This window comes from Bombyx mori, chromosome 1 (assembly GCF_030269925.1).
Source record: "Bombyx mori chromosome 1, ASM3026992v2".
Lineage (NCBI taxonomy): Eukaryota > Metazoa > Arthropoda > Insecta > Lepidoptera > Bombycidae > Bombyx > Bombyx mori.
Genome location: NC_085107.1, coordinates 14664809 through 14692173, shown reverse-complemented (window position 1 = coordinate 14692173; position 27365 = coordinate 14664809). Strand labels below are relative to the sequence as shown.

The following is a 27365-nucleotide window of genomic DNA, read 5'->3' as shown; positions in this document are numbered from 1 at the left end:
TAGGTACGTTTTTACATTGAAGAAATGTTCCATGACCCCGAAATGAAATTTCTGTTCAGGTTTGTATTGATTTATTTTAAACTTCTTGATTGTTCGGCTCATCATATTGTAAACGAACTGCAAAACTAAACAATTCTTTAATGTCCTCAAGGTTCATGGATATTTAACCAGGATTTCTAATTTTTTTAGAATTAATTCTCTCATCCAGTAAATACGTAAGCAACGCGTGGGTATATATACCGCTCACTGAAATAAAACATTATTACTTACTGTCTTGAATTAATATTTTTTTTATTGCTTAGATAGGTGGACGAGCTCACAGCCCACCTGTTGTTAAGTGGTTACTGGAGCCCATAATCTACGACGTAAATGCGCCACCCACCTTGAGAAATCAGTTCTAAGGTCTCAGTATAGTTACAACGGCTACCACGCCCTTCAAACCGAAACGCATTACTGCTTCACGGCAGAAATTGGCAGGGTGGTGGTACCTACCCGCGCGGACTCACAAGAGGTCCTACCACCAGTAAAATTTTTCAACTTTAATACACGACGTTCCAAATAACGTTCACGTAAAAAAAAAATGTACTGCCTTCATACATTTTGTCTGTTTTATTAAAAAAAGCCTAAAACCATAACGACGGCACAAGAACTGTCCACAAACAAACAAAATAGTGTACACGAGAACTACTCAAATACTATACAGAACTATAGCTTCGAACTACTTTCGGAGCTAGCGTAGTTTCAACGAATGAATGAAACAGAAAGTCAACGTCCTTTCTAATTCGTAACATGTCGTTCCACTACATTATATTACATTCTCATGTTCAGGAATTGTTGTTTGTTACAACGACTTGAAATTTTAGAAACATAATTCGACGCTTGAATGGCAAACGTGACTAAGCGACAATTACTGCTTTATACATAGATTATAGGCAATAACCATATTCGATGTGCAAAAAAAATATATTTCTAGGTCTATTAAAATCATTTCAATCCTACAGCTAGATTCGTTAAAATATAATTTTTGTCAGGTATTTCAACTTTAAATTATTAGTCTACTGTAAAGTTCACGCATTGTCGCTTAGTCACGTTTGCCTTTCAAGCGTTGTTACAGCAACTTGAAATTTTAGAAACATATGACGACAATGTCTTAGATACGTCATCACATGATGTCGGTTTTTAGGCAGGCTTGTTTGTTTTTGACGGCGATTTGAATTAAGTTCGTATGTTATCTTGCTAGCTGCGGACACGACTTCATAGTGGAAATTGTATAAAATGTGGCCAAGCGAATTTCCATCGTCGAGGGAATCTGCACAAGGCGGTACAAGGAAGGAGCACCCCTTTCTCGAGGGGGGCGTCCATCCCTACATGCGTACGAGGTAGCTGTTTACAACGGGCACGCACGCCGTTCTCTGTTCTACAGAATCAGGGTTGCGAACCGGACACGCAGGGCTCTCACTCGATTTCAATTTTAAATTTCAATAAAGATATATTTAAATTTCACTATATCGAGAACTTAGTAAGAAATTGTGATAAACAGAATAATGATCGTGAATATTTACTGTGAAAATAATTTTCATAATAATTTTACTGATGGTCGGACCTCTTGTGAATCCGCACGGGTAGATACCACCGCCCTGCCTATTTCTGCTGTGAAGCAGTAATGCGTTTCGGTTTGAAGGGTGGGTAGCCGTTGTAACTATATTGAGACCTTAGAACTTGTTGTAGATGTCTATTGGATCCGGTAACCACTTAAAACCAGGTGAGCTGTGAGCTCATCCACCAATCAAAGCAACAACAAAAAAAAGGAACGAATGGGATTGAATAATAGACCAGCGTTTCCAACTATCCCAAACTTAAGTATTAATATAGGCTCGTATTTTGTGTCTTACAGATATATTCCTTCTTCTTACAAATACGTGAATTCCGATCGATCAGAACATGACTTTATAGTTTGGTAAAGAAGAAGTGTATGAAAAACTGTGCGTCTTAGCAACTTGTTGTCTATTTCTGTAATATAAGGCGAAAAAAAAAACAAAAGTGTCAAACTGCCAGTAAATAGGAATAGTAGAATAGGATATTAACAAAATTAAGAGTTCAAGTTAAATTCATGTCATTAATAGAAATATACATGTATAAATTAGAACACTTTTACAGTTCAATTTTCAGTTGCCTTTACAATCTAAAAAGTTTCGAAGAAAAGTATTTCGTAAATGCTATGCAAAGGCCTCTGGTTCTTACTTGATGAATAGAAAATAATAATAAAATATTAAATAAACTTCTGAAGGGGTATTTATTATAAGGCATCAGTAAGTTTATAAATACATAATTATAACATCGAGTACGGTTGAATCTGAATAGGAATCTTTTGTAAAAACGAGTCTACAATTGTTTACAAAAAGTATGCATTATATTACTATCACAATAGTTATAGTATACAAATAGATCACAAAATTTCGACTACGTAATTAAATTTGACCAAATCGGAACTGGCTATAATAATTCCAAATAGTTCAACTTCATCTTCGTTTCCTTAATCAAGAAATATAAAAAAGTAAACTTTCAAAATGGAATTTAAAATATTCAAATAGCCTTGAATAGTTTGAATTAACCCTAGCGGCTAGATGACGCAGGGTGGCCGAAGGGCGGTGGGGTCGCGGAGGAGGTTGGGGTGAGGAGGCTCGTGTCGCCCCCCTTCCGCCCTCGCTGGCCAGAACGCGGCCGGTAACACGAGTGCGCCTATGCGAGGCATGTATCTTGGACGAGCAGATATAACAGAGAAGTAGCCCCCAGTACCAAGCTTGGAATGAGACGGAGCGAAATATGCTCCACTTGTGAAATTTAATAATTTAAATTATTTAAACTACAGATTATAACTAAGTGTGTAAGAGAAAGAGAGAGCATCCTTTATTGTACATCCAAACATAATGTAAATGGAAAATAAATCACTAGGTAGTTATAATTCGTGCTATGGGCAGTCTTACCGCTAAAAGCGATCTCTTCTAGACGAATGTTTCCATCTGATGGTAGGACTTCTTGTGAGTCCGCACGGGTAGGTACCACCATCGTGGTATTTCAGCCGTGAAGCAGTCATGCGTTTCGGTTTGAAGGACGGGGCAGCAGTTGTAACTATACTGAAACCTTAGAACTTATATCTCAAGGTGGATGGCGCATTTACGTTGTAGATGTTTATGGGCTTCAGTTACCACTTAAAACCAGATGGCTGTGAGCTCGTCCACACATTTAAGCAATAAAAAAAAACCTCATGAATTGAGTGAATTGAACTTGCAAACGCGCGCCGAATGCTGTGTACTTTGCTCAACCGACACAATAATGAAGGGATTTTAAATCGAATCATTACTTGTGATGAAAAGTTGACACTGTACGATAATCGAAAGTGCTCGTCGCAATGGCTGAACCCTGGAGACCCAGCCAAATCCTGCCCTAAACGAAACTTGACTCTGAGTTACATGTGAGTGTTGGGTGGACTAGTGCCAGTGTACTACAGCTACACTACAGCTTTCTAAAATCTGGCCAAACGATTACGGCACCTATCCATGGTCAGCAACTGCAAACCACGAAGGAAGAACTAGCTGCTAAACAACCAAGATTGGTCAATCACTCTAGGCCACTGCTGCTTCACGACAACGCAAGACCACGCACTGCACAACAAACAAACACTAAGTTAGATGAGCTACAATTGGAATGTCTGCGGCATTCAACGTAGCCCCCGGACCTTGTTCCAACAGATTACCATTTTTCGGGAATTTGGACAACTTCTTACAAGGAAACAATTCAACTACAATGCGGCAGTCCAAACAGCCTTAAAAGAGTTTATCGAGTCTCTCCCTATGGTTTTATTTAGAAATAGGGTCAACAAACTACCTATTAGATGACAAAAGTGCAACGGTGCATACTTTGATTAATTAAACATATTTTACAAAAAAAAATACTTTATGTTCCTCACGTACAAAACGCCAATTTCACGTATTTTAATTTATAATGTAATGTATGGTAGTTGCGCTATTGGCAGCACATTCTAATAAGAATACTGTCATTATTTATAATGTAACAGAATTTTCACTATATTAGTTTAGAAGCGGGGTACTCTTGCATCCTTACAAAATTAGTGTAATATCCTCTTCGGTGACGTTAATATGTTTGACAATATCTGTTGTATCATCATAAAAATGGCTAATGACTAGTCTGACCCAATAGAAAAATAAGTTTAAAATTAAAAGAAAATATTACTTGACTAATTCCTGTTTAGACAAGTATAATATTTTAGAGCAGTAGCGTATTTAAGTGTGGGCGCGCTACCACCGAAGTTGAACTGAAGAATACGAAGCGAGTCAAGCGATACGACAAGCGGAATAATAGTGTGCATAGTGGTGAAATATTAATGGTTAGAGTGATGATTAGTACGTACTTGATATAAGTGAGTACGGAACAATACTTGCTACTTTAGTAGTGCCAGCTGATTTTGATTCTAAGAACTCTCAATAAACTCTTTTTCCACGTAAACTCATTTTTCGTCGTAAACCAAAAAGGCTTATCGACCTTTTCAATGTTCGAACCAGTTTATTATTATTTTCTGAAACCCTAACTCTTAATCACAATTGGGTTTAATGCTACTCAGTCTGTGTATCATTAGGCTCTGACTTGTACTCTCTGGTTCTGTATATTCTGTGTTACAAAGGGCTAAGTACCAGCATTAATTAACGACGAGTAGATCACTACCTTTCTGTTTGAAAAATTCTACTAATTTCGACTTTAGTCTGATGATGATCATAAAGAGGTGAATATTGATAATGTAAGTAATAGTCATAATTATAATACTTAAAGATGCAAATAAAATTTAAATAATCCTCTCCGCCAATGTGACTGCCAACCATTTTCTTGTAATCTTGAATTAGCCGATAAATTACTTAAAAAACTTTTTTATTAGATTTCCAAAGTATATCGAAGCATTATTACAGGGTCTTAATGTGTTTAGCTTTGATTCACATACATTTTGTATATTCAATTACCTAATATAAATTATTATTATTTATGTTATTAATTGAGATTCGTTCGAATATCTTAGTGTTTGAAATAGATAGATAGACAGATGTTTCAATGTTACTTTGTAATAAATGTGAAAATAATATTATATGTAATAAAAATATTGTTGAGCATACTCCGTAGCGCTCTTAGCTGTTTTACATGTACGCGGACTATAGCTGCCCGCCCTGCGTATTGGTAGGTAGGGCAGTCGAAATAGGTTTCTAACGCCGACGCTGAATACATTTGCTAAGGCCCGTGTGTTGCCTTCGAATAGGTGTTACTCAACTAGTTTTAGTAGACCCTCACGCAGTATCGACGGCCCCACACGCAGGGGACCTTCGAAAATTCGTCAATCTATACATTCTGTACTGTGTCGATGCCGTTCCGTTTAAATCACGTTTCATTTTTTTTTTTTTACTAAAGCAATTTGTCTGTTCTTTGTTCAAAAATTTTTCATTTAAGTACAAAAAATACTGCAGGAAAGGCTAATAATACTGTAATGTTGTAATCTTGTATGGGATTTAGTAATTGAGAATTTAATTTTATGACGTACAATCCCAACAGCAAATATAGCACGTACTTTGCTAACTTAGAGCCGAAGGAGACCAGATTTAATAAAGCTTTTTTTTTAGAAACAAAAAACATCACTAAAATGTCAACAAAAAAGTTAACAAATTCCGATACGATTGATATTTTTTAATATTGGATAATCAACTTTAACCTAAACGAAACAAAGTCGTGAATCGATTAACGTTAATGGTCCTTTCGAATACATGTAGTAGGGTAAGCTAACTTGGCTTTTGTCTTCTAGGTCAAACTTTGTAAAATACAATCGAAAGTTCACTTGTAATTGGTTAGTTTACAATTAATTCTGTCACGAAGTATACATAACTCCAGTAAATGTCTCGATTTAAGTCATCTAATTCCATGTAGATTGCGTCACTTGTTCCTAATTGACGTAAAAGTTGTGATTGAATTATAAATTATTATCGTGTCGAGAACCTAACTGCTTTAACTATTTTTATATCCAAATAATATTATGATACTAATGTAATTATAAAATACATTGTTCAACAATAAAAATAAATAAGCTATAATGTGTTATTTGACTGTCGTTTTTTACCCAACAAGAAACATCGAATGAACACAATTTCATATTAAAAGTGAGGGCTTATCCTGAAATAATTACACGTGCTTTTGAAATACCTAAAAATTACTTTACTTTTTTAGGTGGTAGGACCTCTTGTGAGTCCGCGCGGGTAGGTACCACCACCCTGCCTATTTCTGCCGTGAAGCAGTAATGCGTTTCGGTTTGAAGGGTAGGCCAGCCGTTGTAACTATACTTGAGACCTTAGAACTTATATTTCAAGGTGGGTGGCGCATTTACGTTGTAGATGTCTATAGGCTCCAGTAACCACTTAACACCAGGTGGGCTGTGAGCTCGTCCACCCATCTAAACACTAAAAAAAAAACTTAACATAATAAAATTCAATATTCGAGAAAAGTAATGAGATAGGTACGTAATACCGTAATTTTCTTTGTACCGAAGGTCAGTATGAAGATTACGATGGCCATTCCAAGGCCAAGTGATAATTCACGTTGTGTGAACTGTATTTTATTGTTTTAAAGTATTTCATTATCGCTAAGTCCAAGAGACATTTATGCTTCCATTTGTTAAATACACTTGCTTAGTAACTTCCAGACGCTGGCGATAGTACGGCGGGAACGTTCTCGGAAGCATTCGAGTGCCAAAAACATAGATTCAACTCGATCGATACCTGAACTAATAAAGCGAGCAATACAAATCATATCTCCGATTTTAATTCTGGGCACTAGGTCAAGGAGTACTATTGAACGATATTAAATTTCAAGCATGAAAAAATAAAATCTTATAAACATAATATATTTATGTAAACGTTCTCAACTGATATTTTGTGATACAACGATTGATTTTGAATTATACTAGTCTTTGTCTAATGATTGACGTACAAACATATTCACGGACACCTAAAGATTTAGATTAATGTTGTTTATTATTTATTTATTTAGTTTGGATATTTAAAAAAAAACCCCGCCCCCCAAAAAAAATCGAACATTAAAGCTTATTATTTTCATGTTTGATTTTTTGGGGGCTTGTTTTTTTAATGTTCGATGGGGGCTTGTTATTAGATTCGATACAAAAAAAAAAACGGCTGACAAACAGATGACAAAATGATATGATGGCGTTTAGTGTCTTCCTAAATTACCTACATTACCGCATCTCTTCCTATGGAACCAGTTAAAGGCGACTAGGGCATTCACTGGAAAACAGGCATATCTCTCTCTCTCTCTCTCTCTCTCTCTCGTACAAGCATATTATGATTTAGGACGTATTGTAGCTGGCACGCGTAGGTGACGTTTTCCTTTTTTTGGCGCGAGTTTGAAACAGCCGTAATACAATATAATTCTACTAATAAAACTTCGAGTTTGTGTCTCAAGATGGGCGTCATCGCTGAAGTCTTCGTGGCCTAAAGAATAAGGCGCTCGGTGTACTCGTATTGAATTAAGTCAATCTCCAATCTTCGCATGCAGGTACCAACAATATAATTTTCCAGTGAAATAAGTACTTAAGTTACTTACTTAACTCACATTCACAAGTGGCTTCTACGATGAAGGAATAACATTGTTTAATAAAAGATAAACCTGCAAAATTTAAAATACGTAATTAAAAAACTGCCCAGATCCGCATCACACTTGATTCTAACGTCTACGATGTTATCGGCAGTCTGTCTCTGTCAATATCATGGGTAAGCGTTGCTTTGAAACTGCCGCAATTCTAATCAGCACTGGACTAATCCTTATACTGGCTGCACTAAAAGTATCGGCAATGGAATATTTCCACTGTTCCTGTCATATTAAAATCTTTTTAATTGAAAACTATTTGGTTTTAAAAATCGAATACCATTTATTTATTTAAAAAAAGATTCTCGGTCTTGTCACGAGGTTTTCTCAAACTTGTTTAGTCGTTGAGAAAATGGAATTGACTCGAGAAAATTCAAGAGCGATGATTTATTATGACTTTCGAAGTGGTTTAACACAAAAACAGTGTGTTGACCGGATGATTTCTGCATTTGGTGATGAAGCCCCATCCAAAACCACAATTTATCGCTGGTTTGCTGAGTTTCAACGTGGACGTGTCAAGCTCAGTGATGATCCTCGTCAAGGTCGTCCAAAAACTGCAGTCACCCAAGAAAACGTTGATGCTGTGCGTAAGCTGATTGAGGAAGATCGACATGTGACATACCGCGAAATTCAGGCAACTTTAGACATTGGCATGAGTCAAATACAAATAATCTTGCATGAACAATTAGGTGTAAAAAAGTTGTTTTCCCGATGGATACCGCATTCGCTCTGTGAAGAGCAAAAAGCGGCTCGCGTTACTTGGTGCATCAGAACTCTCGAAAGATTCCACGCAGGATCCTCAAATGCTGTATACAACATTGTATCAGGTGACGAATCCTGGATATACGCGTACGAACCCGAAACATAAAACCAGTCACGAGTTTGGGTGTTCGAAAATGAGTTAAAGCCAACAAAAATTGTTCGTTCACGGAGTGTTGCAAAAAAAATGGTGGCCACGTTTGTCTCCAAAACCGGCCATGTTACGACTATTCCTCTTGAGGGACAAAGAACGGTTAATGCAGAATGGTATGCTAGCATTTGTTTGCCACAGGTCGTTTCTGAACTCCGTAAAGAGAACTGCAACCGCCGCATCATCCTCCATCACGACAATGCGAGTTCTCACACCGCGCACAGAACAAAAGAGTTTTTAGAGCAAGAAAACATAGAATTATTAGACCATCCGCCGTACAGCCCCGACCTAAGCCCTAATGATTTCTATACTTTCCCTAAAATAAAGAATAAATTGCGTGGACAGAGATTTTCATCACCTGAAGAAGCTGTGGACGCCTACAAAACGGCCATTCTGGAGACCCCAACTTCCGAATGGAATGGTTGCTTCATTGATTGGTTCCATTGTATGGAAAAATGTGTTAAATTTCGCGGAGAATACTTCGAAAAGCAATAAATACATTTTTAAATAGTAATGTTGTGTCACTTCGTTAATTCCCGAAATGTTCAGTGCCGCCCTCGTACTATATAGTATTGCATTGAGTAAGCTCATCGACTTAGTGTTAAGTGGGAATCAATTCTTCTAACAAGTTTTGTGAAAGGAAATTTTTTATTGCGCTTGTAAGCAGACCAGCATGCAGCCCACCTGATGGTGAGTGATTTCCATTGCCCATGGACTTCAGCAATGCCAGGAGCAGAGCCAAGCCGCTGCCTACCGTAAATTATGTTTTCAAATAAAACATTTGATGACGGAATTGTGGCTACTGCTAATTCTCAGAGTTCATACAGGACATGCTCCTGTAATCGGATTATATTGTATGAAAGCTGTGACACCCTTAAGCTGGAACACATGACTGGTTCGCATTTCAGAAATAGGACTGTGGTACCTATTCGTCCCAGCTTACAATACCCCCTACCACCAGTAATTATATGACGTGTGTTTACGAACGACGTAGTTGCTGTTTTTAAAAATACTTTCCACTCATTGAATTACATATTATTATGTTGGGTACGTGTGGTATATTCTGGATGGGTGAGAATCTCTTAGAATTATTACTCTATGTGGGTGGAGTATCACGGTCGATTTGAAATTGTATAGTTATTGTGGCCCATAGAACCCACAAAATCAATGCCACCTATCTTAAAACATGACATCAAAGTTTTAATTTTGTTAAACAATAAAAAAGCACTTTGATATCGCCTTGACTACACTGCCGATTTGTAATACAGTTTCACTATTGAGAGAGGAATTGACAAGAAACTAAGCCCCTGATCACCATTGGTGGTGGTATATTGGTATCAGTGTGTGTACCGATACATCATACCCACTGAGATTTTTGTCGGATCTTTTTTTTTATTGCTAGATGGGTGGACGAGCTCACAGCCCACCTGGTGTTAAGTGGTTACTGCAGCCCATAGACATTTACGACGTAAATGCGCCACCCACCTTGAGATATAAGTTCTAAGGTCTCAAGTATAGTTACAACGGCAGCCCCGCCCTTCAAACCGAAACGCATTACTGCTTCACGGCAGAAATAAGCAGGGCGGTGGTGCCTACCCGCGCGGACTCACAAGAGGTCCTACCACTAGTAAAGTACGCAAGGATAAGCGGTTAGTTATATTACTATCGTTCTCTGGGAATTAGGCTTTAATATCTGAGCTTTTACTGCTTCATACCTATAGGCAGCAACTCTTAGGACACGTTTGGTATTGACAATGAATAGTGGTGATGCTAATAAGTATATTAGTTTATTAAATACTGAGGCAGGCTTAATTGATTGTACATCGACTTCACTGTGTTTGCACAAATCTTTTCTAACATGGTGTAATAAAATCAACTCGAAAAATTTATACGTCACTATTTGGTTACTTGGTAGCTCTGATTTTACAAATTCTACTTGAAAATCCTTGCGTTATTTTTGGCGGTTTCACTGAAGTGCCGATAACAACCACCCAAAGTTTCGACTTGGCGCGATAAAGGAGGCGAATGTGTAAGTGGCAAACAAATAAAGAATGGCACTAAAAGTGATTTTATAGTCACATTAGATTAGATTAGTGATAGGGTTTTAGAGACCATTCAGGGTCACAGCCCGCCTATTTCTGCAGTGATGCAGTCATAGCTTGAGCCGTTCGTTGTTGCATTACGATTTGAAACTTCGTGATTGTCCCCAAATTCGAGCACCCAAAGTCGAAGTCACATACATACTTACGCACAATAAACTCGAAAACTATAGTTGGAAATTAATATAAAAAAATGTTTGTCGAATAAATAAGAAGTACAAAAAAAAATTAGGAGGTTTGTTGACCCCGCACTCATGTACAATTTGAATTTGCATAAAGAATTCTAGAACTTTTATTCCTAGATGTTCCTTATTCAGAAGCGATTTAATTTTAAATAATAATTTGGATAAGAAAATATAATTAAATAGAACGTGATTGCGTAATCATTTTTGAAGTTATACTTCTTTTGGCGCGTTTGTTGGCGGCCGCCGATGCAGCACATATTTTGTTTTATTTCTATGATAATATAATACAATAAATAAACAAACATTATGAATGATGAGCTGATAAAGTTTTTGTAGTTTTTTTTATTTTTATATAGAGTTATTTTACATTAACAAGAACTTAATATTATCCGTATTTCCATAAAAACAAAAATGTTATCGTTCGAGTGAAATTATTAACAACGTCAAAACCTATTCAATACAATTGACTTAGGATGTTTCGTGGGCGTTTATCGTAACGATTTGACGTCAAAACCCTTTTTTTCTTCATACACAATGGTTTTGAATTAATAATTTGGAAATATCGATGTTGGAATTGAGATGAAAATGGTGGAAACTAAAATCTACTAAGATACAAAGCCTGAGATATAATTGATAATAAAAAAAAATTTTGGTAGGTGAGCTCACGGTCTCAACCCGAGAGATCTTGCCAATACTAGCGCTAGCAAGAGCAGTGCTTCGTAGAATCTACCACCTGATCGGAATCGAGATCCACTGACAAGACCCGGCGAAAAACTCAGTGTCTATGGGAAAATGATATAAAGTTTTTCCGGTTGGTTTGGGCGTTTAAGGATAGAGTAGATTAGACTCGCACGGTGCGTATGTACTGTCAACCTTGAGACGATCCAAGTCTCACTTATATTGAAATGAATGGCCATCATTTAAATCAGAAAACATGAAAGCCTTGCTGTAAAAATAGGTCAGATGAGATTAGGATAGTGCGTTGAAAGGCAGTCTATTGCGGAATTTCTTACAATTAACGTCAGCTTGAATACGAAAAAGCCATTACAATCTTGTTGCAAATACATTTTCATTATTTTACGGGAGACGAGCTCACGACGCGCCTGGTTTTAAGCCGATACTAGACCATCATAACGAGAATTACACAACCAAACTTAAAACATAAGTGTTAATTGTAAAGCTGCTTTCAGACTACGCTATACTATAGTGCCTTATAGTATAGCAAGCCTATACTTAGCCAATGATATATAGTACAGTACAGTGTGAACGTGTCTATAACAATGTATGGTGTGCGATATTGTAATATACTATATGCTATTATATTATAGCGTAGTCTAAAAGCGGCTTAACTCATTAAAACAAACATTTAGCACTAAAGACAGCTTGTATTATATAAAAGAAAATTTAAAAATATATTTTTTCTGCAGCAGCTAGGACTTCGGCTATTACATTCGACCTCCAACAGTTGGTCAGTAGATCTGACCGTAAATCCGTGTTGAGCGGTCCCAGCAAAGAACTAAATTGCATGACGTCACACTATATGAAGGCTTAACCCACAATATACGCCGCCAATAAGCGGACTGCAAATACATTCACAAAACTTTCACATATTCTCGTTTTGATCAATCATATTTATCGTAACTTCAGTCACTTCAGTCGTAAGTTTGAGCTTTTTTTCGTTTTTTTTTTTAATAAGTACTACTAGTAACAAGCTAATCGTTCTATTATGGGTGATAATAATTATGATAATCGTATAAAATAAAAACATTTTTAAAAATACCTTTGCACCGTGTACCGCACTTTGATCTTACTTTATTAAAGCCTAGGTGCTATTTTTATTTGTAGCCTGTTATATTGTGACGTTACATCAAAATCGGGTCAGCAGTTTTTCGTGAATGCGTAGTACAAACAAAAAATTCAACATCCTCACAGACTTAAGCATTCATAAGTAGGTTTAAAAAAAGGGTATTTAATATGAAGTTATCTCGTAAAATTTGGGAGATTATTTTTTTGTTTTCCTTTTAACACGATACTTTTATTGCATTTTGTTCAGACGGTTTCGTTGTGTTACGATAAACAGTGCGAGTATCTCATTTCAAACACTTAAAAGCTTTAGATCGTAAGCCGCATCTTGGAATCTTCGCTAATCCTAACTAGATACATAGTTTATTTTAGGTTTTTTTAAGCTTCGCAATCAAACTAATGTGCACCTGAATGCCACATTACATATAACAGTATTATTTCGGTGAAACTTTTCGGATCTATATCAACTCGTACGAACTACGTTGCTTGGTTTGGGGTTTTGATAAATCGAACACGTTAATTTACGGTAAAGTTAAAAATGAAATGACATTTAAGCCGATTCGAGCGATGATCAAAATGCTGTTTAGATTGGTAGTGTTCAATGGAGAAAACGTAATTTAGAAAAATAAATAAATAAAAAGTTATCGGGCAGATCGCGGCGTGCTCGTCTCGTAAAGAGTCATAACGAGGGCCCGCAATAAACAGTGTTAGGGCCGGGCCGGGCGTGCGTTCCGAAAGGCAAATCTGTAAATTCAATTAAGGTTCGAGCATTTTTCGGACACGGCCGTCCGGAGCGAGCCAGCCCTTCCGCCGCGGGCTCTCGCCCCCGCATTGGAAAATTTTCTCTCGAAAATTGAAGATATTTCGTGCCTTCTCCCCGGGGGCGACTCGTTTCTCGACACTTATGGTCGCCGTCCTCCGGGTGTGCAGGAGGCTTTTTACATAAAGTCCACACGTATAGGTATCGATCGAGGGCGGCCGGACAGGGTGTACGCAGATGACGGCCCCCAGCAGCACCCCGCCCCCCTCTAACCCCTCGCTTCCCCCTTTCATTATGTAAGTGCGTACCTAACGCGTGCTGGCGCGGACCTGATTAGGGGGCCTCTTTTTTAACTGACCCCCTCACTTGCTGCGATTAAACTTAATTTGAGAGTGTCCTGCGAACGCCGATTAAGTTTCACTAACAGCGGCGCAAGCTGAAATATAGCTCGTAATTACGTTCTCCGTATACTCGTAAAGTTTCCTACTGGAGTACGCGAACGATGCTTTCATGTTTTGTTATTCTGTCTCCTAAGGGTGTACTGAATTCAATTAAATGTCTCGTTTAAAATGAAATTTTCCTATTCGCTAAGAATTTCTTTTATAAGCTCAGGAACGAAAAAAACTTTAGTTTCTATATTTTAATCGCAAAATAAACGCATCAATGATTAAAATAACCATAAATCGAAAATCAATTATTAAACAAGCGGCTTTTTTTATTTATTTTCAAGGCCTAATCAATTTTAGCCTAAAAATTTCATTATTGATTATTATAAACCAAGAAAATACTAATAGAACTGATTTATTAGTTACATTACACAATGTCATGATATTATTTTATAGCGGACATAACGTTTTATTCGTTCCAAGCTAATTTCAAACTATAACGCTTTTTATTTCGAAGGGAGTAAGTTATAAAATCGATTGCACCAAACGATAGGCTACTATTATTTTATGTGTGCTATAATTTGAAGGAGGTACCCATCAAAAGTTGTCTATTTGTTATCAGCTCGTCACATCTGCTCATTCAAGACAACTGTGAAAGGATGAATGGATGTTTTACCGGACAATGTTTCAGTTCTGGTTATGTCGGTGGAGAAAGTGTCGTAGCCGTCGCGAACTTCAACACTGAATGCGATAATTCATGCTTATTTTACAAAGGATCATTGTAGAGATTCGCAAATAAACGTGTCTTCATTTAATGTTTCCGAACGAAATTATGTCATAAACAAAATTATAATGGTAATTTAATGTTTTTTTGTAAATCGATTATCAAAATAGAATACTAACTTATGTTCATATTGGTATCGATTATGGTAAACGATTATTGTTGTACCCTAAAATTTCGATAATGTCATATAGTTCACAAATAAGGCAGGAAACAGAATCCTCGAATCCTCCAACTAAGCGGAGTCGTGCTTTCGAACTCAATTCAAATTTAGAAAAAAAACAGTTAAGTAATTGGCATTCCTTTTTTATGGAATGTTACAGTTCAAAAAAGTTTTGTAGATAGGACAGTTAATACTAGCATCTAATGAAAGTTATATATAGTTATAGGCCATAATATAGATACGAATTTTATCGATAAATATATATATTTCTTCTGTGCGCGTGTTTGTCACTGAACTCCTCCTAAACGGCTGGACCGATTTGAATGATTTTTTTTGTATGCGTTTGGGTAGCACTCTGGATGGTTTAGATTCACAAATCAGCCCGATAGAGGGCGCTGCAGTCGGTATCTAGGTTATTTATCTTTCCTAGAAATAATTTATATGGTAAAACAATACTTGCGGGGTCAGCTACTAGAACAATAAGCCTACAGGAGCAGATTTTTCTTTATCTTTAAGCTGTCCTCAACATATTTATATAGCGTTGGTATTAAAAGTGTTGCAAATCGTATGAGCCCAGCTAAAACGAATTCTTGCTGGTCATAAAACTACCAATTTCAATGCAGCAATAAGCAGTTTGGGTGGATTCTATTAGTCTGATCTAATCTCTAAGTAGGCTAATCGCGATGAGCAGAATATTGTATTCCGTTTGAATGCTGAAGTAGATCGATTGTTATGGGTTTGTTTTCAATGCGACTATTCTTTACATACATCCGATATTTATTGTTAAGCGGCTACCGACACCAACAAACATAATAACCAGGAATAAGTCTTAATTGTATTGTCTAAACGATGTCTTACGACATTATGTAATTTCGAGCTTGGCGCGGCAAAACGCGATTGTTGATAAACAAAATAAGCGATGAGCACAATATATACGAACTTATCTATCAATATTTATATATCATATCATTTGTCTATAGGAGTCTACTGCTGGACATTGACCCCTCCAATTATACGCAACAGAGCACGATCCTTGGCTTCTGACATCTAGCTCTCGCCAGCTACCATAGATCGTCACTACACCGAGCCTGAGGGACGTCCTGGACTTTACTCCAACGGTCATCGGTTGTCCGGCTAATACGGCCAGCCCATTGCCACTAAAGTCGTCGTGGCCTAACGGAAAAATCGTCCAGTGGACTCGTATCAAGCGCAGGCGGGTACCAATTTTTCTAATGAAATACGTACTTAACAAATGTTCACGACTGACTTCCACGGTGAAGGAATAACATCGTGTAATAAAAATTAAGCCCGCAAAATTATAATTTGCTTAATTACTGGTAGTAAAACCTCTTGTGAGTACGCACGGGTAGGTACAACCGCCTTGCCTATTTCCGCGGTAAAACAGTAATACGTTTCAGTTTGAAGTCGTTGTAACTACACTGATATCTTAGAACTTATATTTCAAGACGCATTTACGTTGTAGACGTCTATGGGCTCCAGTAACCACTTAACACCAGGTGGGCTGTGAGCTCGTCCAACCGTCTAAGCAATAAAAAAAACTTCAGCTTACTAATCCGCTGTGCTGTGTTGACAGCTTTGGTTCTCTGTCTGATCACTTCGGTCCGGATTCATATCCTCCCTCATACTCCTCGGGATTCGCATAGCTCCAAAATGTGGCATCTTATCTTCCTTTGGAGTTATATAACAGAAAACAAAAGACGTCTACACACAAAGAATTCGAAGTAAGAGCGAATTCACCTGAAACTCGAATACTAAACATCTTCTAGAAAGATATCGTCTCTGGAAAATCAGTCTAACACACAATCAGAATGCGATGCGAATATTTATTACTAGCGACCCGCCCTCGCTTCGCTTCGGAAAAATTAAAACACACATGAAACCAAAAAAATAAAATAAAATAAAATTTTAAAAAAGTAGCCTATGTTCATCAGGGACAATGTCGGCTTCTAATGGAAAAAGAATTTTTCAAATCGGTCCAGTAGTTTCGGAGCCTATTCGAAACAAACAAACAAACAAATATTTCCTCTTTATAATATTAGTATAGATATAGATATAGAAAAATGACTAACACCCATTGCGACGTGTAGTTTTCCCCGCACAGTTTGGTTACCCGCATAATTACGTTCGCTTACTTTGATCCGATTTTCATGTAAACATGTGGTGATAACGTTTTCCCAGCGACACGTTGGGAAACGTTATCACCTCAGTTATTCGCTCATATTTAGTCACTTGAGCGAATAAAGATTTTAAACTATGTATTGTTATGTCACCATACCGTTGGTCGGATCAGATAACTGCGCTCACTGGACTCTCTGTTGCGAACGCCCTGAGAGAAGCCGAAAACCGAAGCAAATGGAAGCTGAGGGTACAAAGAGCCACGAAGGGCTTTCAAGGACACGACCTTCAGCAATGAAGTATTCGACTAAGAAGAAGTTACGTCAATGTTAGCGCTTCAAAATGAAGTGTGAATATCATGATTTGTATGTAAACTGAGTCCGTCGAGTAACGCTTGATTTAAATTGTGTAGTAAGCCTAATATGATATATTAGGCGGTTTCTGAAGGCAGCTCTTACTGGTATTGAAATAAAGGCGTTATTTCGACTGAGATGTGTGATTGATTCACGCTAGAAATAGAGAAGACTGTCGCAGTCATTGCATACCTAAATCATTGAGTCGGTTAAGTGGTTAGTGCGCTTAATAATATACCCATAGGTCCGGATTGAATTTGACTACTGGATCTTGATTGAGTTGTAGTTATAGCTAGTATCTTTGTTAAAGATATTTAGTTTTCGGGATCAAAGAGTATTTTTCCTTGTCCTATACCTATAAAACAGCTTAAAATGTTAGCTTAAATGTGGAAAAATTATTTCCTTAACAATTACAACGCAGTAATTAAAGAGATCGAGAATCGAACGTGGGTAATTAGTAGAATGCTACTATAGACAAAGACGGGAAAATTTGATAGTACCTAAGTTCCTGTATATTGTAGTAGCTAAGTAACTAAACTTGATACCTTAGAACTTGCAACCTAACCCATGCATCAGCTCGCTGAGTTTCTCGCCGGATCTTCTCAGCGGGTCGCGATTTTGATGCGGCAGTAGATTAATTCGTGAAGCAGTTGCTCTTCAGTTGTTAGGTCTCCTTCGGAGGCAGTCGGGCAGCTGTTAGCAAATCCCACCCCTTCTGGCTGAGCCTTTGCTTGCCCACCTGTCCTGGTGAAACTGGAAAGGCCTCCGGACCACCAATAATCTTTCAATCATAAAAAAAACCTTAGAACTTATATAGGTATATCAAGGTGGGTGGCGCATTTACGTTGTAGATGTCTATGGGCACCAGTAACCACTTAACACCAGCTGGACTGTGAGCTTGTCCAGTCATCTAAGCAATAAATAAACAAATAAAAAATTCTAGTTATTGCTCAGTCAATTATGTACGCTTATTCCAAATAAAAGAAATTCCAAGCAAAAATCCAATAACTTATTAAGAGTACATTTTCCTGTTTCGCATTATAATATCTAAAAGCAGTGTAGTTGACAGCCAGTTCACAGCATGGTGCAGTGTTAATGACATTGTTATTAGAAAGCACTTTGCTAAATGCTCGATCAGTTTTTCCATTATAAACTATATCAGCTTAAACTTAACTTTATTATAAAAGATATCTAGTAAGCTAGTTCAATGGAATTTTTCCTAAATGCTCTTCATAAGCCAACGGACAATAAAACCGGTATCTTTACAGCACTAGACAAAAGGAAAACCACGAAAATACAAAGTTTAAACGGAAAATTATACAACGTTTTTCTCTTCTTTTTTTTTCTGGTATTATTTTCTCTTTTCCATTATGCTTGATCAATTTACCTGTAACGGACCGAACACAAAAGTGTTTTTCCGAGTTTCGAACGTTTCTTCCCGAGTCCCAACTGAGCATCATTTCCACTGGACGAACATTAAAAGAGACCGAAAACTTCTCGGAAAAGATAAAAAGGGGTATGTCTACATTAAATATTCGAAAAGAGCTATTGTACAAGAAAAGCAAAGTCTTGTTTTAAACGCGATGGAAGCTTATATCGAACTTTCCCAATGATCGGACAAAAAGGAATTTTTCAATATAGATGTTTGGCGCATCTTCTATCATTTATATTTTAGTATTCCGAACGAGAGTGTAGTGGAGTTGCTTTTATTTTATTATTATTCAAGATAATTTTTTGTTACATTTATTTGTATAATAAAATCCCTCTAGTGAGATAGTGCCAACAATTCTGACAGTTATTTTAAGATCTTCTAGCAATGTTATTGTGATATCTTAAACGATACTTGAGGAGATTATTGATCAACGAAGGTAGAGAGCGGCTTAGTTATCTTAACATTGCTAAAGTCTATGAATGACTGTCCGTGACCATACACCATCACGCTTGCGTAGTGTAACAATACAGAATAGGTTGCATAACTTTTGAGGAACAGTAAAAAAAATCATTTTGATCGAAAAATCTGTGAAATTTTTAAAACTATGCATTCAATTATCATTAGGAAAATACTGCAAATCATTTTAGTATTTTGTATAATTTGGCAAATAGAAACAGTCGCATTATTTATGTTATTTAGCTTCAAGTAAATTGGTAGGTGTGAATTCTTGTATCAGGTTTTATTCTATAACATTTTTACGTTAATATTGTCGCCAAATCACTATGTAAAAGCTGAATTATTATTGTAGATAGAGATAAAGTTACATCAACTTGAATTTACCAAAAAATTACATCTAAAACATACAAAATATTGAAAAATGCATACCTGTTTAAGTACGTGCGTCCGCGTCTCCCGTGTTATTGACTAATATCAGTGGTGGCGTGATCTCCGAAATGGCGGCAAATAAAATTAGGATATATCTTTCTAACATATTAGAACCATTGAATTCGGCATTACCCAGCGTTCGCGTTTCCCCCACTTTCCCCTACTGATTTAATTGTCACTTACATTTTTGCGTGTAATGTTATAAAGTGTGTCTACAGTAACTTCTGTAAAAAACTTACATAACTACATTCAGATTCAGATAGACAGATAACTGACTTAAAATTATGGTAATTGCAAATATTGTTTATGAACAGTTCTATAACTTTAAATGTCTTTGAATTTGTAAAATATTTGTATAAAGAGCTTAGGTTATTTTTCTGCCAAAATTCAGATTGCACTAGTATAAGCGCTAATGTTGTTTTTGGTTCAACTATACGAATCTCCTTTCATCGTTGGCATTATTAACTGACAGAAATGATGTTTCAAAGTTTATTATATTGAAGAATTTTATAAAATTATTTGTGCTGCCTACTCTATAGATTTCAATGTTCTGAATACGGGGTCCGGAGCGCGGGTTCTATATAATATACGCAGTGTCCGTAGCTTCGAGTAAATTAAAGATCTTTCAAGTTGCAAGATTATATTTTTAAATTTTAATGTGGTTTCTCTTTAAGAGCGGATTTTTAGACTGCTTATATTCCAGGACAATGAAACTTGCAGTTAACATGACTCGACTGAGTTAAATAGTAAATTTGTTTTACATTCGCCAAGTCAACTGAATAAGCAAAGAAGGGGATCTGGTGGTCAACCTCTTGTGAGTCCGCACGGGTAGATACTCCACTCTGCCTATTTCTGCCGTGAAGCAGTAATGCGTTTCAGTTTGAAGGGTGGGGTAGCCGTTGTAACTATACCTAAACCTTAGATATGAGTTTCTGAAGGTGGATGGCGGTATTTACGTTGTAGATGTCTATGGGCTCCAGTAACCACTTAATACCAGGTGGGCTGTGAGCTCGTCCATCTATCTATGCAATAAAAAAAAAACAATACGCTTACTGCCAAGAAACAATATAGTTATTAAATTAACGTTAAAGTAATTATTTCGAATAATAGATTTTTCTTTTGCCTAAGACGTGGTTACCACAATCATAGACGTCACAACAATGTCACCCATCGCGATGCATAAGACAAGTGACCAGTTATTAAAACTGTTCAAAAAAAACAGCAACACAAAATTCATAAAATTTTAATATTAAAATATACTTTACTATCTTTTTTAATCAGCTAGTCGATACCAATACATAAGGAATAATTTACCTATACGAGTATATTTACTAAACGATTCGACATTCGTTCTCTTGTCAATCTACACTGACAGCAGATCTCTTATTTCACGTAACGACTAACAATATCAAACGTCAAAAATACAAAATACTGAATTAACCCGCCGATTTTACAAAATACATTTTGTTTAGTTTTGTACAAACCTATAATTGAGGTCACGTTCTCTCTTGTGAATTTTTCAATGTTTTAAATCGACGATTTGTTGGTTCAACTAAATAAATAAATGAGTGACTATTAAGAGCCCAACGAAACAGAAATCAGCCAAATCGGTCGATACATTTTCTAGCGATGCCCCTTTTTACACGTGGCAATTAATTATTATTTATATAGACATTAATGAAGTCATAATCTTACGTTGCTATTAATTACCGTCGTTGGACTATAGCAACTAAAATACTTACATACAAAATATGGCAATCGAATCGTGGTCGGTCGTAATCGCAGCCATTCCCGTTTACTATCGTGTGATAATTTCTCATTAAATCTCATTTTACGTTTGCAAGTTTCGACCTAAATCGCTTCTTCAATGAAATAATTTAAAACTAACAACGGACTTAAATGGAAAATGAGAAACTAAACTAAATATTTTATCATTATAGTTTATTGTTTCTTAATAAAGCTGACTATTTACAGAATTATAGCAATAGTTTTATTGGGAATTTTGAATGGGTTGATCGGCACTTATCATGTCCGTGTCTGCTTCCGACGAATGATGACGATGATGATGTAAAGGGTGGGGACATCCATTATGCCAATGCAATTGGGACTTTAAACTTATGTATTAGTGTAAATTGGTAGGGGCGGGGTACAAAGCCGCGACTTTGCCTAAGCCGACCGAGATAAAATATTTAAGTTATAGTGATGTTATGCCGGTAAGAGTAACGCCATCTATCACCGAATAGTCGAACGAATATCAAAGGATCTAGTAGCACCTACAAGGCTTTGGAAGTACAGCGCCATCTATTGTTAGATAGCGGAAACACAATACTAGAGATGTGTGGAATATTCTCGATAGTTCTAGGGATGGGTATCGGCTATAAAAACATTGCAGAGATGGCACGCAATAAGTCAGTAATCGGAACTACTCGAAGCGAAACAGCGAACAGATCACCTGAAGCGAAGCGTAACAAGTGAATTGAGAGTTTTAAAGTGTTTGTTGAGTGTTTTAAGTGTTCTAAATGCTAATACAGTGTTAAATCGTAATTCGGATTAATTTTATTTATCCCGAACCCCAGCGCGTAACAGCAATATATAGTAGTAGTTACAGATAGACGTAGAGTGTATAGGCCGACACAAGATAGACCGATGACTGAGCTTGGGGGGGCTGGGGATGCAAGCAGCGCAGGACCGATCTTTGTGGCGATTTGTCCTATGTCCAGAAGTGGACGTCTGTGGGCTAATATACTGTTTTTTTTCGTAAGACGACTAAGAGAGAGGGGAGAGAGAGAGAGAGGGGCAGAGAGAGAGAGAGGGGCAGAGAGAGAGAGGGGGCAGAGAGAGAGAGAGAGAGATAGAGAGAGGTGCAGAGAGAGAGAGAGAGAACATACTTTATTGCACACCAAAACACAATAATCTTAGAAAACAGTCCACAAGCAGATACGTTTGTACAACAGGCGGTCTTATCGCTAAAAGCGATTTCTTCCAGACAACCATTTAATTACCCGAAATTCTGGACATATAAAGATACACCAGGTATGTTGCGGCGTACTATTAATAATACATTATATCGTTAGATGTAATATGAAATCACTATATAATTTATATTCCAATATATGTACTTACATACCCATAATAAATAAACAGTATGGATAAAGAATAAACAAGCAAACAACACTAGGCGGATAGGTACCTAGTGTTCCTTCACCATTCTTTTAAAGCAGTTTAAAGTTGGAGCACTTCTCACTGCATCCGGCAGAGCATTCCAAAATCGAAACGCCTGGATGATGAATGAGTTATCAAAGAATGATGATGAAAGGCATTTTCAGTCTCAGGCTATCTGATGATCTCAGGGAAAAATTATTCGTATGACCTAGGAACTCGAAACGTTATTTGAGATAATATGTAGGGGTATGGGGGTAAAAGAGAGTACAATATAGTAATAAAGGACATGAGTATTATGGCGAAGCTGAATTGGCAACCAACCACTTAAGATCAATCAACCACTAAGATGCTATTCGTTGACATTTAGTATGTTGGACTTCGGCAACCACTTAACACCAGGTGGGCCGTGAGCTCGTCCACCCTCAAAGCAATAAAAAAAAGAATCGAATAATGCTTAGCTCTTGACTCGGGAAAACATTACGTGTCTAATGGTTTTTTTTAATTACTGAAATTGACTAAAATTTCGACAGAACCAAACTCTTCAAATATACTTTAACAAGACGTTGTTATAAAAAAATGTGTGCGTGTACTAGTGTACACACGTAAGAAGTGAAACTTCTTTATGGCCTTATTTTTCGAAAAATGATCTACATGCAACTTTCTAGAAATTGGTTAAATAAAGTTAAATTAGATAAAGTTTAAACAAAAGGATTTTATTATCATAGACATGAATACAAAAAAGATGGCGCGTAACGGAAAAATGTGACGCGTAACCGAAAAATGTGACGGTAAATTTTTTTCCAACGCCGATAAAGAAGTTTCACTTCAAAAATCTATGAAAAGTAAATTATTTCTGATAAGTTTACGTACATACCCTGATTTTAAATAAATAATAAATAATTATCTAAAGCAAAGATTATTCTCATTTTGAAATCATATTTAATTTTAATACAGCGCCATCTATGATTACTGTTAAGAACTATCTGTCTCGGTCTTTCTCGAGACATAGTTGAGCAAGGCTATTTTAAATTTAAACACTAGATGGCAATAGTAGCTTAAAACAAGGTCTAATTTTGAAGTGCAAAATTTCTTTGTAACTACCACTAGATGACGCTTGGAGCAAAATTTTATCCTAGGGATTTTTTTCTTAGCAACTGGGTAATCACTATGCATGAATTTATTTTTACCACAAATCAACGTCGCATTTGACAAGTATTAATTCTATTGCAGCAAGTTTTAATGGCACTGATAGCTACCATTATTTCATGTCTCGAAATAGTCATAATAATATACCTAAAATAAATGAGAGACGTTTCATTATGCAATTGAGACATCAGCCTTTCTCAGACTCAACGGGTCGCGACTCTGATTCGGTAGTTGATGCATTTGCGAAGCAGCTGCCCTTGAGTTGTTAAGTCTTCTTCGGAGGCGCTTCGGCAGCTGTTAGCAAACCCGACCCTTCTAGTTAAGCCCTTGCTCTTCCTCTTATCCTGGCAAAGCCGTAGGGACACTAGCAATACCTACCTAAAAATGAGACACCAACCTAATGCCTCAAGTCGATAGCGATATTCACTCTTGTTACTGTCTAATTATAGTAGCCAGAGTTGAATGACATCTATTGCTACTGTCTTCTTCCCTCTCCATGCCTCCACCGTCGATTCAAAGCGGGTCGTTTGTTCAGCTTCAGCCTTTGTGAGGACGCAATCTCCTCCTGGTAATGGTTACGGGACGACCTTAGGGAGTCTAGCGCCTTGGTACCAGGAAGGCGGAACGACATGGCGGCGGCAGCGGTTCACATTGCCGTTATCACTGGCTGTACTGTGAAAGAGCAACCCGCTTAATAAAAACGGTTTTTTTTTATTCTTATTAAACAACGTTATTTCAATTTAACGTTCCTTCAATAATTTTCTTAGTTTTCTTCAATAAGTTTCTCTTCATCAGTGGGAGTAGGGCGAGTCCACATTCACCACTGTCCTGCCAACGTAGATATATCGCGAAGTGGTCATCCGTTTCGCCTCAAACGGTCAGCCCTAATAAAAATTAGATTTTGACATCATATTTGGAGGCTTCAAAAGCATATCCCTAAACTAATACTCTAAAAAAAAATTAAACAAGGAGAATATTCTAGAATAATTCTAATTTTAAAGAGCAGCTCTTTGAAAATTTCAGTAGGTAAATTATGGAAATGTTCTGTTTAAAACGGCAAACGGCTTCTCTTCAAGCGAATCTGCAACGTCACTGAATATGTAAATTTATTTAAACTTAACATTATTGAACTTTTCCCGCTTCAGACTAGAAAATATTTTATATTAAGCTACATCTAAGAGATTGAGGAATTATTTTAATGGTTCGTCTGCTGTATTTTAATGTTTACAAAGAACATTTTTGATTAAGACAATGTTAGGGCGTGCATAATTAGAAACAATTTAGTAGTTCAATAGTATTTTATAATTTTCAAATTAACATTATATTCTGACATATATCAGTTCGCACAGACAATCATAGATAAGTTTGCTCATCGAACTTTACCTTATTAACACCTCCCCTTAAAGTCGTTAGCTTTTAACTACAGACAATTATGATTATTCCATCATTCCTAAATTGTTCATGCATTCATAATGCTTCGTCCCACACAAGCCCTTGGTCAAAATATCAGCAGGCATTTTGTCTGTACTCAAGTATTTCAAATCAATCACACTCTGTTCACACATATCTCGAACAAAATGGTGTCTAACATCAATATGCTTAGTGCGAGAATGATAGCTTCTACTCTGTGCAAGCTTCATAGCACCCTGGTTGTCATTAAATAATGTCACACAACCACATTTTACACCAATATTATTTATCACATTTCTGAGATACATAGCTTCCTTAGTTGCTTCAGAAAGCGCCAAGTACTCGGCTTCTGTGCTCGATAATGCAACGGTACGCTGTTTTCGTGCTTCCCAGGTAATTGGGGCACCTGCTAAAATAAATGCAAAACCGGAATATGACCTTCGATCAATCGTATTTGCACCCCAGTCTGCATCAACTACACCAAACAATGGTACACCTGTCCTTTCATACATTAAGCCGAAAGTTGATGTACCTTTCAAATACCTCAACACTCGCTTAGCTGCCTTCCAATGCTGTACATCATAATTAGTGTTAAATTGGCTTAAATAATTTACAGTATAAGCTATATCTGGTCTGGTAGATACAGCCAAATACATAAGGGCACCTATTAGGTTCTGGTAAGGGTACTGACTCATAACATCATTGTTTACACTATTGGGTTTTTCTAGTTTAACGTTCACATCCATAGGTGTTGATATAGGTTTACAATCACTCATACCATAACGCTCTAATACTTTATCTATATACGCACCTTGCTTTAAATACACTCTATGCTCTTTATCACGTGAAAATTCGATACCCAAACAAGTACTGATTTTTCCCATATCCTTCATTTCAAAGGCATTAGATAACTGACGCTTAACATCATGCAACCACACCTCATCATTAGTAGCTAGGATAATGTCATCTACATAAATAGCAATTAACATCATTTTTTCATCCCTTTGCGCAACAAACACACAAGGTTCTTGTGGTAATGCTTCAAAACCAATATTCTTCAACCTCACCTTATACGCCTCAGCAGAACGGGATTTCGGAGAGAAAGAACAGGACATTGCTAGAGATGGCCCGTTGTATGATGCGTCAGGCGGGAAGCCCTCCTGTTTTTTGGGCTGAAGCAATTAATACTGCTAATTACATAAGGAACCGATGCCCAACTGCAGCTCTTGATGGTCAAATACCATTTACCCTGTGGACAGGAAAGAAACCTACCGTAATCTACATGCGCGTGTTTGGATCGAAAGCGTATTATAAAAACAAAGGAACGCAGAAGGGAAAATTCGAATCAAGTTCAGAGCTTGGAATATTTATGGGCTATGATACTGAGTCTAAAGCTTACAGAATACATGATCCTAAGACTAGAAGGATCGTCATTTCTCGCGATGTGAAGTTTATGAACGAGACAGCATTCTGTCATGAGTATAAAGAAATACGAAATGACGAAGAAGAGAGTTATGATAATTCGAAGATAGTCGTGGAATTGATAGGACATGATCAGAAGAAGGAAGATCGAAAAACAAACTCCATGAGAGGCAGAGGAAGACCAAGGATAGTTCGTACTGGCTTAGTGGGAAGACCGCGCAAAGAGTATAAACCAGCTACTAACAGTACAGAGAGTGAAACTGAATCGGAGTATGAAGTAGATAATGAAGAAACGACAGCTGGAATTGCGATTATGGAACCTAAAACATGGAAAGAAATAGAAAAGACTGATGACGAACCTGAATGGCGAAGGGCTTTAGAAGACGAGTATTTGGCACAATTAAAGAATGTTACATGGGAAATAGTCCCACGACCGAAAAATAGAAAAGTGATTGGTAGCAGATTTGTATTTCAAACAAAGAATACAGGGAAGAAAGTACGGCTTGTTGCAAAGGGATGTTCTCAAAGGCCAGGGGAGGATTTTTACGAAACCTCTTCTCCTGTTGTAAGGTCTTCATCTGTGAGACTCATAGCTGCAGTGTCAGCTGAGTTAGGATTAGAGATG

The 27365-nt window shown here is 37.0% G+C and overlaps 2 long non-coding RNA genes across 2 annotated transcripts in view; both read right to left on the bottom strand.

Annotated features, from left to right (window-relative positions):
- Positions 1-19985, bottom strand: part of LOC134199347 (uncharacterized) — a 34453-nt gene extending 14468 nt beyond the window's left edge. Inside the window, exon 1 of the long non-coding RNA XR_009973801.1 lies at positions 19601-19985. This is a non-coding gene — a long non-coding RNA (uncharacterized LOC134199347). The remainder of the gene's footprint in view (positions 1-19600) is intronic.
- Positions 49-16623, bottom strand: LOC134199354 (uncharacterized). The gene is made up of 2 exons (XR_009973808.1): positions 16365-16623; positions 49-246 (listed from the first exon to the last, which is right to left on the bottom strand). It is a non-coding gene; the product is annotated as an uncharacterized LOC134199354 (long non-coding RNA).
- Positions 19986-27365: the final 7380 nt, after the last annotated feature.